Raw genomic sequence first — 13576 nt, forward strand, 5'->3', positions numbered from 1 at the left:
ATGGAAGCATCTCAGCTACTCACCCAGCCAGCTCTGCAGACAGAAAGCAATTTGCCAGTCAACATACGCATTAACCAGAAAATCCCCCCAGGCAAAATTCCTACATGAGGCTCAATGAGCCGCAGATACCTTAGCGGAGTCCCCAAGCCCTCCAATGACTGGGTTTTAATAACTTTAATAAGTCCAATACTGTGAGCTAAAGTTAAAGATTAGGTTTGTAGCTTTTATTGTACTTATTTGGGTGTAGGAGTGTTTTGAATAGCTGGCGAGTGGCTTTAGTTGTTTTCCTTGTCAGCATGTTGGCCCTGGGCGTTGCAATTCAATGCTCAACTCAATTGCTCCGGTTTAACAATTTTTCCTTCTCCCAACTGCTTCAGTTTTCAAAATAGCCCTAAATCGCAAACTGGAAGAAAGAGAAACATGGGGGTTTTATGGGCATTTAAAGTCCACAAGGAGGGAGGTCCGCTCTGAAGAACACTAGCAGGTTCGCCTGTAGGCAGGAGTAGAAAGCCATTTCCAATGTCTCCTTCTGCAACGGTCCCCATCACCCTGCACTGCTCTGAGGAAGGCGGCATCCAGACCCCTGGCACTTACCAAAACCTCAGCAGAATTTATGAACTGCTGCCAGCAGCCTCCGCGCTTGTTAACGCCTCTTCATTTGCAAATCTAACCGCCGGAGAGGTCGGCCCCTCCGCGTACGGGAGACACGGGACTCTGGACCCGTCGCTGGTGGAAGATGCCCAACCGCGCCGACACGCAGCAGCCAGCTCAGCGCCGGTATTTTGTGCTCAGGGAACAGAGCAGCATGGCCAACCCTGCTGCTGCAGGCCACCATCCACAGTGGTCCTTCTTCCGGCATAGCTGCACTTGTGCAAGAAGCTCACTGCTTACAGAAGACCTTTTCCTTCCGAGCCTGTTTCTAGCGCACCAGTGCTGCCGTTACCACTACAAATAGAATCATAAAATGGTTTGGGTTGGAAGGGACCTTTAAAGGTCATCTAGTCCAATCCCCCTGCCCATGCAGTCTAGATCTTCAACTCGATCAGGTTGCTCAGAGCCCAGTCCAGCCTGACCTTGAATGATTCCAGGGATGGGGCTTCTACAGCCTCATCTAACCCACAAATGTTACCAGCTTCAAAGGAATTGTATCACGCATCCATGCGGCCCATAGAAACAAGCAGAGCAAAAGTAAAACTGTAAATTACCTCTTTTATAATGTGAAGATGCTGAGTCATGAGTTAATTAGTGGTAAGTTACATGAGAAAACTCCATCATGAGTCTCCAGCTTTCTGAGTCAGACGCCCACACGTCGGAGGAGGGAAGAAAGAGGGGGAGAACGGCTTGCAAAAGGATGCCCTGAGGAGCAGGACCAGAAGCGAGCGGCCATCCACCCGTCATATAATTCCCAAGAAAGAGTTATATAGAGCATGATGAGAGATGTCAATGCTCAAAAAAAAAAAAAACAAAACCCAACAACAAAAAAAGAAGAAATAAAATGCCAGAACTTACAAGCAACAATTTGCCAGAAAAAGCAAAACAGCTGAGAAGGAGTAATCTGATCCACATTTTTTTCTCGTTTTCTTCATTAATTTTAAATACCAAAACTTACAGGAAGGCAAGCCCTAAAAAAAAGAGAAAAGATTAACTCTTTCTTCTCTGTATGATTAAAGCAGCATAGGTTTTTCTAGTGATCTCTCCCTTCCAATGGAGAGGATGGGACCAGAGACAGCAGGCTGCTGAAGAAGCAGACAGCCATGACAAGGTGGCTGATGCTGAGAGCTAGGCCAGCTTAGATCCCATCAGGGGCTCTAGCCCAACACAGGCGCATGCCTCTGGAGGGGGAGATTTGGGAAAAGCCTCAGAGCTATTGGGCGGTCCTGCCTTCCCTTCACAGGGTGGCTAAGAGGGCAATCCACAGCTTTCCCTCCCGCCGCAGATACCAGGACCAGATGGTCTTCCTGAGATCTGTTCTTTGCCTCTGAATGCCACAGAAATGAGTAATCATCTGCTAAAAAGTGATTTATTCACAAGCCAACCCATGAGAGACTCTCTGGTATAACCGGCTTCTGGTTTGGTTTGGGATTGAGTGCAGAACGTGTCCCTCATCCACTCCCTGTCCTCCTTTCCTTTTCCCTGTCTCTTCCCTATACACAGCCAGAGGGCCACCGCAGTTTGATTAGTAACATCCTAAATGATGGTGGTTTATTCCATTCTGCATTTCTGACAGATGCTAGGATAGCTGGTCCTGAAGGATTTGCTACCTTTTGCACCCAGACTGGTATGAAACAAGGATGTCATCCATTAGTGGAAACACCTTGCAATAAAGATAAGGACACTTGGACCACAGTGGAACCTGTCACTCTGATGTGGTACCGAGCAAGAGCCATCAGGAGAATTAGCAATGCCTCAAAAGTACCAAATCCATTGGGTGCACCAAGTCCCACAGCCTCCACCGCTGCTTGTTGTGAGATGGGAGCTCCAGGTCCCTCTCCAGCCAAGCAGACATGCAACATCCAGACTTACAAGTGTATCACCAAAGGGAAAAACATTCCTGAAATATTTATTGCCAAGAAGCTGCTCCACTGGCGACTCGCAGAGACATTTATCTTTCCAGCTTTAACTCCAACATGCACTTCCTTACCCTGTACCTCTTGTGCAGGAGGATGGTCATGAAGACGAGACCCAAATGTCTCAGACAGCAGAAAGCAGCTGGCTTTCATCTCCCCACCGTGCACTGGTCAGCCCCTGTGTCCTCAAACTGTTTTCATCAAAATTCTCTTTGACCTGAGCGATCCTTTTATTTCCATAAAGGTACAGTGCTCAGAGACTATCCAAGTTTCTATTCCAGCTGAAACCCAAACCAGAGGTGCTCCAGGCCAGGTTGGTTAGGAGAAGTCGGGGAAACCACAGCCCTCATCCTGCAGCCTCGTTCCTCTCCAGCTGGTGGCCACGCTCTGACTAAAGCCACGGTCACACAAGTCACTTTTTGCTTAAAATTCAGAAATAATTTCCCAAATATGAACTGAAGCTTTTTGAGTCCCTATTTCCATGTCCCTCGATTTCAAAGCAGAGTCAGGTGAGCAGCGAGGACCCGGTCCTGCTCTCACCAAAACACCTACTCCTGGGTGCTCTGGCTTTCATCTGAAGTTTCACTTTTTCCCACTGACGAAACCACGATGAGAAAAAGACAGGAAAGAAAAATTCCTGTTCAGTATCTGTTTCCATAGAAACAGCGAAATTAAGAGAGAGACAACTTTTAGCATCACCCAGTCCACACACCTGCCAGGGCAGCCACGAGCACCAGTCGCAGTTTTGAGACCCGCTCACACCTGAGCTGACAAAACGCACCTTCATCTGAATTTTACAGACTTACTGACAACACCGACTTGAGAGCCATCCCAGACAGTTACGCGCTGGGATTTAATCAAGGAGCAAACGCTCCATGTGACCGTCTCCCAAGGGTACTCCTCTGGCTGTGAGCAAGCAGTGACGGGCACGAGACACCCTTACGCTCAGCTCTTGCCTTAGGAGCTCACATATATATTTAACTGACAAGACGCATAAAAATCACTCGCTGAGCAAGGCAAACATGGGAGTTATCTGGATAGGGTTAGCAGGTTTGCAATATCCAGATGGAACACACAGCTCCTCCAAGAATGTGAATATCGGGTTTTTTCCTTTTTTTGGAGCAAATTAATACGGGCCACGAGCCAGACTGTGTCAAGAGGAACGCTCACATAAGGGAAGCAATCACACTGCGGGCCTTTGCCCTAATAAATCACCAACGTATTTCCCATGGCTGCTGGTTTTAGAGCTAGAGCAAACAGACCAAGCAGGTTACCAGCCTGACACTAAGGTCCAGGGATCCCCCTGCTTATGACAAGACATGTACTCCCATCGATGGCTAGGAAGGAGGAATTTCATCTTCTCCTTTGCCTCTCATGTGAACGTTTGGAAGTGAAAACATATGTGCCAAGAAATCCCCAAAGCATTAATGAAAACTGGATGCTACTTCTTGTTACTTTCTAAATTTGATATATAACAGGAACACTGAAAAATGTGCAAAGGAATGTTCTTCCCCTCCTCCACTAAACGACAACAAGCTTTTCCCTGGTAGTTTGCAGCGCCGTCTCTGTTCCATAAAAACACAATAAAAATCACACTGAGAAACACTAGAAGAGATTGACAGAGTAAAATAGGAACAAAGTCTAAAACCAAAAGCATCAAGAATAAGCTCTTAAGTCTCTTCTTCCTGATCTTCCCAATGATCTTCTCCGCTGTTCTGCTTTATTACCTCTCAGAAGGGTTTCAGCTTTAATATATACTGGAATTACTGGGGAAAGGAAACATTTTAAACATTTAGGCATCCTAACTCTTTCAAGAGAGGTTTCTTAACCTTTAATCCTCCTTCCTCCACCCGCGGGCCATGCAATATGCCAGGCAAAAGGTCAGTAATGTGGACAAAGGCAGTAGGCTGAGTCTAACCCACTTTTCTTCTACCCAGGCTATCTGCCATCAGCGCACAAACACACATCACTGACTTTTATTACTGCTAAGGGCCGATGTGCTCAGATTAAATACTGGCAAGTACTTAAACCCCTGGACATCCACGCATGGCCAAGCAGAACAGCCTGTGGGCTTACCTGGGTTAGCTATAAGGGATGGAGAGGGGCACAGCTGGCAGACTGCAGAGCTGGGTCCTCTCCCCAGGAGCTCACGGTTGGCCAACCAGGTCCTCAGCTGATATGAATCGGTGCTGCTCCCTCTACCTGGGGTCTTTTTGGGGGCGAGCAGTTTATCTATGACGAGCTGTGCCCCGCCGTCCCCACCGCTGGAGCTGCTGGCCAGGCTCATTAGGGGCAGCAACCGTCACAAACATCACGATGGACGTGGGGTCTTTGCTGAGATGCCTGCCGCGGCCCCCTGTCACTGCCGAGCACCAAAACACTTCGTCTGTGTTTTGGGATGGTTCCTGGCATGCATTTTCTAAAGCAAACATCAGCAGCAAAATCAGGTCCAGACCCTTAAAGGCTGGGTAGCTCGATAGCAACGCTTAGCACTCCACGATAAATATTCACAAGGCGCTCCAGGGAGCAGTGCTTTCATTTCCTCTGCCCTGTCGCTGACAGGGTGACAGTCCTGCCCTGCATACATCCCCTACATCATCGAGAAGACCAGGGGGACAGGCAAGCTCGAAACGAGACTGCCAGGCAGTAATGTGCTACAAAAGAGACGTGCATACACCACAGCCACCCTGCCTCAGTGACCTTTGAAAACATATTCGCTTTATCCGTTCCATAATGTCATCCCCTTGTGCCCACTCTTACAAGAAATTTCATTTTCTCCACAAGCCACTTCACTCCCGACAAGCTCTCCAAGGAACAGGACAGACATGTGAAAAAGGCGCAGCCACCGGTGTGCGCAGGGACAGAGCAGCACGACCCACCAGCTGAAGGCAGCTTGCCAAAAAGCTTCTTCCTGGTGAAAAAGTGAACACAACAGAAATGGATACAGCTTTAAAAGAGATTCAGCCCTTCTGCTGGTCTTCCACACCAAACTGATTCACCCAACTAAATATTTGGCCTCGAGGCATTCTTCCCCCAAACTGATTTACTCTAAAACTCATTTTATTTAAGGCAGAAAGGATGGGTGAAGGCTGGCAAGCGGCAGCACAAGTCTGCCTCCTCCTTTCTCTCAAGCTATACATGCTATATAGGTTGATCAGAACAGGCTGTGAGCAGCTGAGCTGGGTTTGCTCCCAGGAGATGCTGCAGATGAGTTTCAGCATGATGAAATGATGATCTTACCATGACCTAATGGAGCTTCTTTGTCCGTCTATGGAGAAGCCTTTAATGAGCTCATAGCTCATATGGTTTATCACCATAGTTGGTGATGAGCAACTTTGGAACCGTTGTAGGGAGATGAATAAAGATGCAAGTTTGGATATTCAAGTACACAGAGATATGCTTGATGATGCCTTTTGTTAGACACCCCAGTCACTGATTTATACTCGCTGTCAAATGGAAGCTAAAGATAGTGTTTGGAAGACACCACGCGTTAAAATGTTGGGTCTGCTGTATGGAGCTTAAATAAAACTATATGTTCAAGAAAATTGTATGCACATTGCCATGTCTCTGGGTCTCACGTAGCTCATCCACAGGTTTGGAACAAATATTAATTCAGCTCCAGCTGAACGATACTTCAGCCAAAGCTGCGGCGGTCAAAGCTCTGCATCAACAATGGCCTTAGCCCATTTGGGCACTGGAGATGCACCTACAGATTCAGCCAGGAATCAGTAACATGGACTAGGAATGATCCCTTCCAAAGTAGCACCGCAGTTTGCCCCCACTAGACCCATTTCTTCTGATCACTATTTCTCCAAGAAGAAAACAGGATCAACTGATCATTTACACCACTGATTTTCTTTTTTTTTCAGCAGTTTGAAAGATACTGACAAATAAAAATGCAAAATGATCTGTCCTAAGCAAGCTTTCGGCTGTTCTTTGCAGGCTTAAATTTGAAATGCAGCATGTGGACCCATAGCATTTTATGGTTTCATCATATAAGCAGGGCATTTCAGCTAACTTTAGTCTCCCTTTGATCACCTTACGCGTCTCATCTGTTCATATCACAACTTTTGAAGAGGATGTCTGATGTTTTCTTGTGAAGTTCATGCAAGAAAAGTGAAGAGCCTTTATTTTAGGTTACCTTTGGAAAGGAGGAGGTTGACACGTGCAAAATGTAGTTTTCAGTCATTTGTTTTAGTCATTTCAACACGAGAAAAGGAATCTGTCAAGTGACAAGTTAGTAGGTTGTTTGTTATTCCTAAACTAGTAAAAGAGAATATTAAAAGTACCAGGAATGTGTTCTGGAAATTATACTATTCCTTGTTTTTTCTAAAGCATAAATAAGTGTTGTGCCATGGAATTAGGCCAAAAATGCCTTAGCAAAACAGCAAATTAGGAAGAAGAGTTTGGTGACAGAAGTACGTAATAGCACCTAACCAGATTCATCAGCAGAAGCATTTTGCTCTCCACAATGAAGATGCTCTCCAGGTTAATAGGTTTAGCTCTAGATGTATTACAAGGCAAAATGCAGTAACTTGAATGATTATTAGTTCATCTCATCGTCTCTACCCAAGGCTGATCTACAGAAACAATTTTACCCCCAAAGTACCAGACTGATGCTGGGCAGCCAGGACAGAGAGACTTCACATGTGGATTCTGTCTCATTCCGTGACTCAGGATGAGAAATATTTGGGGAATTACCAATATGCAATCTATCTTAATGTCTCTTTTTTATTCCAGTTTTCATTAAAGGCACCAGAAGGTCTTCTGTCGATTTTAATGCGCTCTGAATGTGGGTAACAAAAGTCCTGATGAGACTTTGCAAGAAGGTTTTCTGGGGCGATCTCTGAAATCCTGGGCACTACCCACCTCCCTCTCCGCAGAGCTGAGTCGTGGATTTGCTCCTAACGCACAGGACAAAAGAGGGCAGGATTCGAAGCATCCCTGCTATCGCACAGCAGCGGCATCCTTCACAGTGACTGATTTCCTCAAGCTTCCAGCCAGGAGGTTTAGTTAAGCTCTGTAAATTTTTACAGAAAGGGCCTCCAACTGTCCCGACTTACATGTCAGAAGAGGTACTTTATCACAACATCCATCATCCATCCCATCTCCTCAAAGTGGGAAGTTTTGCGATATCTGGTTTTACATACTGCCAGATGCTGGGCTCTTTCATTCACTGCCAGACAGGAACAGAGTCTCATAACTCAAAGGCAACACACAATGCCATAAACCTTTTTGCAAGACATACTTCATAACCATGAGGGTTAAAAAGTATGACCCCATATATTTAAAAAACAATAAATGAGGAATCCAGCGGAGCGAGTAGCCCATTAGGCATGGCACTATTGTTTAAGCATGAATTTTGACTTCTCAGGTTTTCTACGAGAACACTTTCCAGATGGAAAAATGAAGACTTACCAAAATAGAAACACCCTCTGAAAAGAATGGTTTTGATACAGTTCTGATGGGAACCTGTCTCCTTACCTGCCACCTAGCACATCTGGCACGCAGACCCAGAGTCGAGCGCCTGGCAGACCATGTTTCAGAGCAGAGGCACGGCTGAGGACCACCACGGCCAAGAGCCGGCACTCAGAGCGCTTCCAGCCTGCCGAGCCTGCTGTCTTTCCCACCAGGAGATCGAGGGGGAAAGCTCTACTTGCCTCTCCTCCTCCTCCTTGCAGATGTCTCCACCCAAGACCTGGGACCTCGGTCATGCAGAACAGCAATGTTCTGGTCTAGTCCCGATGCAAAACGGTCCCTTTTCCAGTTCAAGTTCAATGTGGAACAAATTCAGGTCACACTAAGGTTAGTCCGGGCTATTTCTGGCCTCCAGCCTTAGTGGCAATCTCAGTACTGAGTGTTTGACACCTGAATTCCCTATTTGCTCTCACAAAGAGGCAGATTCAGAGCAGCAGCAACACCTCCCAGTCGTAAATGTAAATACCTCCCAAAACACCCAACCTGCAAACATACCCTGTTCCACTTTCCAGGCAGCCTGGCCATGTTGGATGCAGCAGCATCCCAGAGGTGCTGGTGGAAGTGACACAAGGAGAGAAAAGAGACAGGAATCCCCCCCGACTCCCCTACCATGTCAGCGGGGAGGGCTGAAGGCAGGAGCGGCTCACGCTGCCACCCCAGGAAAAAAGATGCCTGCTTAATCCCTACCAAGCAAATTATAAAGCTTTTAAAGCTCAACCTCCCCCTCTTCAGCCAAACATTAAAGGCTAAAATAAGAACTGAGATGAATTAATGTCTGCCTTGCAGCTTCAGATCCATTCGGGTAACCACCCATCAGGGCTCCTATGCGAAGGAGGTCACCACATCTGGAGAGGGCACATCTCAGTTTAATATGCTGGATAAATTTCTCTCTTTGGTAGAAATGTAAACTGGTAGTTTACAGATACAGGGGAAGTTATGCTGGTAAAGGATTTCCAGTAAAGCTCCCTAAGCTCCGGCAGAGTTAGACCCAGCCAGTTATGGGGGAAATGCTCACTTCCTTCGGATGTTCCTTCAAACGGGCAGGGAACAGAATGAGACACAGAGCAACGCCCTGAGATAAAGGAGGAAATCCCTTTCGGGTTCACAGAAATAAATCCAGGGGGGATGTCTTTCCAAAAAGAAAACAAATCATGCTAAGACTTATCTCCTGCATTTGCACCACTTACTAAAAAGCCTCTTTCCTCAGCGGTAGAAAACAAATCTCCCAGCCTAGTATCTGGAAATGCCAGAAGAAAGCGATTGGTCATATAAACACGCACATTTCCAGGGGAAGTTTACTCTTCCTATAGCCAGAGGATGTTTACTTTTCGAGAAAAAGAGTATGTTAAAACCTTTCTTCCCTTCTACTTCATCACCATTTCACTGGCACTTAGGAACAGACATTCCCCATTTCAAACACAAGGTTTAGCAGGTCAAGTGAAGGGGGAGCCATGGTTGTGTACACAAGAAAAAATAAATAGGGGGAACGAAATTAATAAACAACGAGGTTGAGCTAGACCTCAGAGATGAGAAGTTCCCTGACCAGGGCAGTGACACGGGCAGGCAATGTGACGGCTGAAGGCTGTCAAGCCAAAGAGCAGGAGCCCAGGGCTAAGCTCTGCAGGTCAGACCCACGGTGCTCCTCAGTGTCACAGGGACCACAGGCTGAGAGCCTCCTCCCTCCCTCTGCCATCGCTCACATAGCACTTTTGAACCACGGGGAATGCGGGCGGCACGCTACGAGAGTCGGCTGGCTCTTGGTATGCTCGGTTACTGGCGTGCTGCGAGGAGGTTTTAGAGATCAAAAATCAATGTCAACGATTTTAACTTCGGTTTAACAAAGTCCTAATGAAGTTTAATGGATGCCATTAGGTAAATTGCTAGCACTATCCATCACCGCACAGAAATGGAGAGACTTTAAAACACATTTTAAAGCTTCTTATATAAGTACAATAAGAATAAAGGATATCTCATTATTTTTATGACCACTTAACAAGCTTCTGCAGTATTCAGACAAGCACCTACAAGAAAAAAAACCAACCACTGCTCTTATAATTAGGTACAATCCTGCTGCCTCCAGATGAATCACACGCAACTAACTGCAGGGTAAACTGGGCCATATAAGCAGCAAAGACCCACGTTAAGGATGAAACCCTGGTTTTGGGAAAATAGGCAAAAGCTGCAACTCTTAACGCTTAGGGAAGAATTCCAAAAGCCTCTATTTGGACAGGCTTAAAAAAAATGTACCTTTCAGCTAATGAACAAAGATGAAGACAAAGAGGTTTTGATGAAGGCTTTTTTTTTCCTGCAACAAGTGAAGAGGAAGGACAGGAGAACCCCCTCGAGGCTGGGCTTTATATAGCAGCGTACGTGCTTCAGGAACACTGGCAAGACACACCTCCCCCATGCTGAACAGGACAGGAATCCAAGTCCATCACTCAAACCCCAAGTAAAGAGGTTACAACAGTGGTACCACAGAGTGGAGCAGATCCTGGAGACGCCACGTCCGTACCAGTGCAGGTGCTGGCTGACAAACACCGAACTCTCCAGGAGCATTTGTAATGCATGTTTGTGTGAGAAGAGCCCTCTGGTTTTCAGGAATGCAGAGGCACCTGATCACAGGAAAAGCCCATTTCCACGCTGGATCTCTGGAGTTCTCCAGTGCAATTCCAGGACCTCATCCCATTGAGTTTTGAAGACCTCCAAGGATGGAGTTTCCGCAGCCTCTCTGGGACCCTGGAAGAGCAGAGTGGGGAAGGGCTGAAAATTCGCCCTTCGCTTGTCTGAGGTACCAAAACAGCTTCTCGGAGGCACCTCTGGCTCCTCTGCTTGCAGACCAAGGAATCCAGCAAGGCTGGGGATGGCGAAGGAGAACACCAAGTAGGGCTTGGAGCTCAGTTTTCAGGAAGAGGGTGGTGTTGACCGGGAAAATTTCCTTTCACATCCCTCTCGCTCTGCAGTCGCTGCAGCTGCGGAGACTCTTTCCTGTGCTGCACCCTGTTCAAACCGATGAGAGGAAGCCACTGTCACCAAAAAAAATGTTAAAAAAAAGGCTGATCAGGAAAAAGTAACACAACAGGAAAAGCTGGTCGTGCACTTCAGGTTTCACCATTGAAATTGCTGCAGGTTCCTGGACACAGACTGAGTTTCTTCCATCTTTGTGGAAAGAAGTGTCCAGTTCACTGAACCGACGCGTATTTTTCAGAACAGACTTTAAGACGAGGAATTAGGTATCATCTTGCGTGCATTCCTTCCTCTCCCCCAAACTGAGAAAAGTCATCTCCGAGGGAGGAATTTAATCAAAGCCAGCTGCTAATTACTTTCCTGACACCAGGGGAGAAGAATGTTGGCATCAGAAAGATCTGGAAGATTTTCATTATTAATATTTGATAAATCTGTAATTGGATCGTTTGATTTTGCAGTCTCCTTTGACTAGAGGTAGAAACTTTATTGAAATTAATCTTTATGAATTCAGGCCACAAACTTCAGGGGATGATAACTTATTGATTGATTTGAGTATCTTGAAGTGCTAACCCTGCAGATAAGATAAATTGGGATTGCCTAAGGACAAGTCAGCACAGACTGAATGTAATCCAGAGCGCTTTCCTATTAGAGGAAATAAATTACGTTCAGTAAAGAGTTAAAGTTGAATTTCTCTCGCCTTTTTTTGCTGAAGTTCAGAGATTCGACATGAATATTTAATTTAAAAGCAAATGAGAATTAAGTGTGCTAACATTGAATTAATAAAATAGTTGAGTAGCATGCAATAGCGAGCAAATGTTCTCAAGAAAAAACCCTAAGATTAAAATTGCAACACTAAGTTATCTAATATATTGTTTAGAATTGGACATAAGAATTTTCTCTCAATCCTAATAAAATAAAGCAGAAATTCTATTAAATGCAGGGAGAACACTGTAGGGCTGAATATTATTACTATGAACCACAAAAACAATTTCTTGCTCCGATTTTTAGCTCTCGAGTTACGTATTGAAACCTTCAGAACTGGGTTCATGCTAATAACACAGCAGCAGAGCAAAAAAAAAATTGTCCAGAAATATCTGGTTTATAACTAAAGTAAATTAAAGGCCATGTGCACATTCACTGAGGGATCTGAACGCCCAGGCTTTTATTTTGAAGGCAAGAGATTAAAGTTCCCTTTCCTTACCCAGCATCGCTGCTTTGAACAGGCAGCAAAGAAATGGCAAAAAATAAGAAAGAAGAGTCTTAATCCCAGTGTTCCAACCTGGCTCGTGCGTGTTTCCCCGCCACTGCAGAAGCAAACAGCAATACAGCTCTTTCATACCAGCTCTAAAGGAGATTTGGGTTTGGGCACCTCTCCCCTGATATTTTTAATTCAGCATTTAAATAGTTGCATTAGTATGCGCAGCACTTTCCCCATATGCAAGTAGGGAGGTTTTTGCTCAAAGAACCCATGATCTAAATTAAATCACAATATTGGAAAAAAAAGACAAAAACGCTACCTGAAAACAATGCTGCGCCTTAGGCGAGCTACAAAGCTTCCTCCCTTCCCCTTTGCATCGCTGCCAAGGTTTTTGAGAAGGCAAGATACAGAGGGCGATCGCTGGCGCTAGGCCAACAAAAAAAAGACTGAACTTGAAGACAAAGATGATGAGGCTGTTCAGCGCAGTCCCTGTGGAAGGCTATTCCAGACCCAGAATTAAAAAAAAATTGATGAAGAGAGCTTTGTTAGAAAAGCTAGAAAGGTGTAGCATAGGAGAAGTCACGGATTTGGTAGATTTGCCATGACAGCTGAAGTGTTTGAAGCGGATGAGGAAAAAGGCAAATACAAAGATGAAAAAGAAGGAGCTAAGATGATCCTTCCTACAAATACTCTTCAGGCCAGAGGGGGACAAGCGTGTCACGTTGCAGGTGCCATTAAAAACCAAGAGGACAGCAATCTGAGCCCAGGTGATGTACTGCAAAACCAGTAGAATTCTGCAAACGAAGAGGGAGCGTGTGCAGGAACTCTACACACGTGCAGGGATGTGGCTTTGGAAGCAGAACCCTGGCTGAGCTCCCTGACTTCGACATACATCCTGCGGGGAGAGACCCATCTACTCAGCAGAACCCACAGAGTCAGTAGGGCTCAATCCCAAAATTAAGCTACCTCGGTATTGCTCGTTTTTCTTGGAGCAACAAAGACTTGCCCACAACCACAGCTTGGAGCATCTTCAACCGCAGACGGCGAGCAGTGTGAAGTAAAACCATGAGCCCTTCTCTTTGCCGTGGAGCTCTGGAGAGTCCTGTGTGGGGCTTCCAGCCGAATCCTACTGCCAAGCGGCTCTGTCACCACACAAAGGAGAATGCTTTCGATGCGTACGTATGGGTCTGCATCAACAACTTCTGCAGTTAATTAACTTTCTGTAGCAGCAAGCACAGAAATCAACAGATATTTAAGAGCTCTGCCCATGGAATTACCTCAACCCAGCTCATAATGGAAAAGTTTATTTTCAATAAATGCTGGCTTTGTAAGCAAACCGCAGCCGAGATCCCAATTAGGAGGCCCAAGG

The sequence above is a fragment of the Leptosomus discolor genome, chromosome 5 (assembly GCF_034619465.1).
Source record: "Leptosomus discolor isolate bLepDis1 chromosome 5, bLepDis1.hap2, whole genome shotgun sequence".
Taxonomy (NCBI): Eukaryota; Metazoa; Chordata; class Aves; order Leptosomiformes; family Leptosomidae; genus Leptosomus; species Leptosomus discolor.